Raw genomic sequence first — 5,348 nt, 5'->3', positions numbered from 1 at the left:
CTCAGTGATGGCCTGCTTCTGTTTATTTTCTGAATCCCATCTTCCCAGCATCCTATCTCCTGTCCAGACACGGTGAGGGATTTATTTTTAGAGGAACTCATACAAACTCTGCAGCGGAGCGTTTCGTCGACAGCCTTTATGGTGTCTGGTTGGGCCCCATGAGGCAGAGAAAGGTCACAGGAAGCCGTTTTGTCAGAAATCAACTGGTTAATTTAAAATGAGCAGAAATCAGCAATACAGTAGTTAGCCATGGAGAAGAAAGCACTGACCTTGAAGTCAGGAGCCCTTAACTAGATTTACATCCTGGTTTCTCAGCCACTTGCTGTGTGATCTCAGACAGGTTAATTAACCCCTCTGCACAACCACCCATACCTATAAAATGGAGCTAGTGATATTCACCTCTTATTACTCAGCCATTAAAAAGAATGCATTTGAGTCAGTTCTAATGAGGTGGATGAAACTGGAGCCTATTATACAGAGTGAAGTAAGCCAGAAGGAAAAACACCAATACAGTATACTAACGCATATATATGGAATTTAGAAAGATGGTAACAATAACCCTGTATACAAGACAGCAAAAGAGACACTGATGTATAGATCAGTCTTTTGGACTCTGTGGGAGAGGGAGAGGGTGGGATGATTTGGGAGAATGGCATTGAAACATGTATAATATCATATATGAAATGAGTCGCCAGTCCAGGTTCGATGCACGATACTGGATGCTTGGGGCTGGTGCACTGGGATGACCTAGAGGGAAGGTATGGGGAGGGAGGTGGGAGGAGGGTTCAGGATGGGGAACACATGTATACCTGTGGCAGATTCATTTTGATATATGGCAAAACCAATACAATATTGTAAAGTTAAAAAATTAAATTAAATTAAAAAAAGAAAAAGAGTGGTTTTAAGATCCAAATTGAATGGAGTGAAAATACCTTGCAACTTAAGTGCTTGGACTGACCATTCCATTTTCAAACAACTGGTTTTTTTCAGCACATCAAAAGAGTTCATTCCTGGAATGAAAGAATATGTAAGCAACATGGCCGAATACATCAGTTCCGTCGCTCAGTCATGTCCGACTCGTTGCGACTCCATGGACTGCAGCACGCCAGGCTTCCCTGTCCATCACCAACTTCAGAAGCTTGCTCAAACTCATGTCCATTGAGTCAGTGAAGCATCCAACCATCTCATCCTCTGTCATCCTCTTCTCCTCCTGCCTTCAATCTTTCCCAGCATCAGAGTCTTTTCCAATGAGTCAGTTCTTTGCATCACATGGCCAAAGTATTGGAGTTTCAGCTTCAGCATCAGTCCGTCAATGAATATTCAGGACTGATTACATATGTCCTGGACTTATGAATTCAGGCTAAATACATAAGTGAATAAAATCATTATGCTATGTATTCTTTGCTGTTGTTGTCGCTCAGTTGTGTCCAATTCTTTGCAACCCAATGGACTGCACCACACCAGGCTTCCCTGTCCTTCACTATCTCCTGAAGTTTGCAGTACACCTTAAACTTAAGCAATGTTATATATCACTACATCTCAATAAAACCTGAAAAAATTATTTTTTGATTCTAATAATCAGCTTTGGGATGTAAAGGCTAAACATAAGCAAAACTGAAGGAATGACAATAACTGTGGAAATGTTCTAAAACTGGACATTGGTAATAGTCATAAATTCTAGATATCAACAACTAAAAATCACTGAATTGTATACTTAGAGTGGGTGAAAATTACATTGTGTAAAGTTCAGTTCCGTTCAGCCACTCAGTCGTGTCCAACTCTTTGCAACCTCATGGACTGCAGCACATCGGGCTTCCCTGCCCATCACCAGCTCCCGGAACTTGCTCAAACTCATGTCCATCGAGTCAGTGATGCCTTCTAACCATCTCGTCCTCTGTCATGCCCTTTTCCTCCTGCCTTCAATCTTCCCCAGCACCAGGTTCTTTTCCAAAGAGTCAGTTCTTCACATCAGGTGGCCCAAGTATTGGAGCTTCAGTTTCAGCATCAGTCCTTCCAATGAATATTCAGGGTTGATTTCCTTTAGGATTGACTGGTTTGATCTCCTTGCTGGCTGTCCAAGGGACTCTCAAGAGTCTTCTCCAACACTACAGTTCAAAAGCATCAATTCTTTGGCGCTCAGCTTTCTTTATGGTCCAACTCTCATATCTATACATGACTACTGGAGAAACCATAGCTTTGACCATATGGACCCTTGTCAGTAAAGTAATGTCTCTGCTTTTCAATATGCTGCCACATTAATGCTCAAAAATCTATGTTTAAAAAAAATGAAAAGAATAATAATGACCTTCTCTACTATCCTTTCCCCTGGCCTCCCAGAGCTGTGTGATTTGGACCCTGCCCGAGTCTCCTAACATCACTGCTCACCACCCTTTGTCACTAGATCTCCTCCAGCCCTGGTGCCCTTCTTCCTGTTCCAAGCTTATTTCGGTCTCAGGGCCTTTGCACTTGCTCTACTCGCTGCTGGGACATCTTTCCCCAGGCCATCATTCTGTTGATTTTGTTGTTGTTCAGTTGATCAGTCATGTCCACGTCTTTGCAACCCCATGGACTGCAACATGCCAGACATCCCTGTCCTTAACTATCTCCCAGAGTTTTCTCAAACTCATGTGTATTGAGTTGGTGATGACGTCCAACCATCTCATCCTCCGTCATCCCATTCTCCTCCTGCCTTTAATCTTTCCCAGTATCAGGGTCTTTTCCAATGAGTCAGCTCTTCACATCAGGTGGCCAAAATATTGGAGCTTCAGTTTCAGCTTCAACATCAGTCCTTTCAATGAATTTTCAGAGTTGATTTCCTTTAGGATTGATTGGTTTGATCTCCTTGCAGTCCGAAGGACTCTCAAGAGTTTTCTCTAGCACCACAGTCTAAAAGCGTCAATTCTCTGGTGCTCAGCCTTCTTTATGGTCCAACTCTCATATCCACACATGACTACTGGAAAAACTATAGCTTTGACTGGCAAAGTGATGTCTCTGCTTTTTAATATACTATCTACTTTTGTCATAGCATTCCTTCCAAGGATCAAGGGTCTTCTAATTTCATGGCTGCAGTCACCATCTGCACTGATTTTGGAGCCCAAAAAAATTACATCTGTCACTGTTTCCACTTTTTCCCCATCTATTTGTCATGAAGTGATGGGACCTGATGCCATGATGTTTGTTTTTTGAATTTGAGTTTTAAGTCAGCTTTTCACTCTCCTCTTTCACCTTCATCAAGAGTTTCTATAGTTCTTCTTTGCTTTCTGCCATTAGGGTGGTATCATCTGCATATCTGAGGTTGTTGTTATTTCTCCTGGCAATCTTGATTCCAGCTTATGATTCATCCAGTCCAGCACTTTGTATGATGTACTCTGCATGTAAGTTAAACAAGCAGGGTGACAATATACAGGCCTTGACATACTCCTTTCCCCATTTGGAACCAGTCTGTTGTTCCATGACCAGTTCTAACTGTTGCTTCTTGAATTGTTGCTTTCTGTTTTCCTTCCCCTAATTTAAGTCTCAGCTCAAATTCTCCCAGCTGCCCTCCCCAGTCACCCCATCTAATGGCACTTCCCACTTTAGACATTCTCCATCACAGTGTTTCCAGTGCTCATTTATTCAGAGTACTTCTTACACTTGGAAATCTTTATATACTGACCTATTTATTGTTTGTCTCCCCAACTATTTTGTGAGCTTTCTACGTGAAGGGAACGTGTCTTCTTGATGCTGCTGTGCTGTCAGTACTTAGAATAGCACCTGGATCATAATGAGAGCTTAGAAGACATTTGCTGAATGGCTGTCAATAAAGAACATGAATTTGATGTGCTAACAATTCAGCATCTCTTAAGGTCAGTTTCCTCACCTGTAACATGAAGACACTGTCACCTGGGGTGATAGTAAAAATGAAATCAAGTATTAAGGAACTCCATAAAGGTTAGCTGTCCTTCCTCTGAAACCTTTTCCCTCCTTTCCTTTCTCCCTATGACTAAAACAACCAAAACTAAACAAATTATCCTTTAGATGAAGACCAGCAGCAAAAACTCCAACATAACTGGCCAGTTGCCACTTAACATCTGCGGATCAGATTTGCTATTGTAGATGCTATGCCTTCTCCCCAGGAGCAGATGAGACATCATGACTGAAAATAACAATCAAACCAGGCATGCCCTAATCTCAAACCTCAAGAAATGAAGCTGACAAAAAACCTTGCAAGTGTTGATTTCAACTACCCGTGTACGTATCTGGTTTAATAAAATGACTTTTTCTAACATTAAGAACAATCATCTTTGACTAGCAATGGAAGCTGAAATTCTAAAGAAGAGCTGTAAGGCAACAAGGAGAACGTTTTGCTTGTTGAATGCCTGCTACCCACAAATCAAATTAACATCAGACCCCTGGTCCAGCCTCTTTTATAGATAGGGGACTTGAGACCCAGAGATGGTGTGTAATTGATGACAATCTTCCAGCCAGTTAGCAGCAGAGCCAGAAACAGACACCAACTCTTCTTATTCCCTATACATTCCTTTCTGATATTTTTGGCTGGCTGCAGACACAAACCATTATTTCTGCCAGTCAGCATCCACCCTCCTTTGCTGGTCACAACATTTGTGTTTTCTTTTGGGGAACAATCCTTCTTTCACTGTTCATGCATATAGTTTAGTAGGACTGACACCTTCCCCTGGGACTCAGGGTGAGCACATGACCTGGACTGACCAAGAACCATCTTCAACTCCATAGTCAGAATAACTGATTCAGAGACAGGCACATGACTCTTATGGCCTGATGAGAATCAGCCCCAGGGCTTCTGTCAAGTCTCTTAGCAATGATAAGTTCCCCTCCACCTGGGATTACTACGCTGGTAAGGGGTAAGTCAAGAGCTGTTGAAAAGAAAGTGAAGTCGCTCAGTCGTGTCCGACTCTTTGCGACCCCATGGACTGTAGCCTACCAGGCTCCCAAGTCCACGGAATTTTCCAGGCAAGAGTACTGGAGTGGGTTTCCATTTCCTTCTCCAGGGGATCTTCCCAACCCAGGGATCGAACCCGGGTCTCCTGCACTGCAGGCAGACGCTTTACCATCTGAGCCACCAGGGAAGCCCCAAGAGCTGTTGAGGACACAGAAAAGAGCCTGTCTGAGAATGAAGCCAACATAGACAAAAAGTGAACTGAGAGCTAGAGATCAGAGAGATTCCAAAATACATCATTTAAGCACCTGGATCCAGCCATACCTGAAATTCAAGCCTATTTGTGGGTTTTGAAGTTGCATGGAACAATAGCATGTAACTGAAAGAGTTTTGCTCATATACCACCTTACCTCTCACCCAATTTCATGGAATATAAAAGACATTATCCATT

The 5,348-nt window shown here is 42.6% G+C and overlaps 1 non-coding gene across 1 annotated transcript; it reads right to left on the bottom strand.

The window, feature by feature from the left end:
* Positions 1 to 5,015: 5,015 nt before the first annotated feature.
* On the bottom strand, positions 5,016 to 5,087 carry TRNAC-GCA (transfer RNA cysteine (anticodon GCA)). The gene has a single exon. It is a non-coding gene; the product is annotated as a tRNA-Cys (tRNA).
* Between the last annotated feature and the right edge of the window lie 261 nt (positions 5,088 to 5,348).

This window comes from Bos indicus, chromosome 25 (genome assembly GCF_029378745.1).
Source record: "Bos indicus isolate NIAB-ARS_2022 breed Sahiwal x Tharparkar chromosome 25, NIAB-ARS_B.indTharparkar_mat_pri_1.0, whole genome shotgun sequence".
Taxonomy (NCBI): Eukaryota; Metazoa; Chordata; class Mammalia; order Artiodactyla; family Bovidae; genus Bos; species Bos indicus.
The sequence above is the reverse complement of the archived record's forward strand: the minus strand, read 5'-3'. Positions and strand labels throughout refer to the sequence as shown.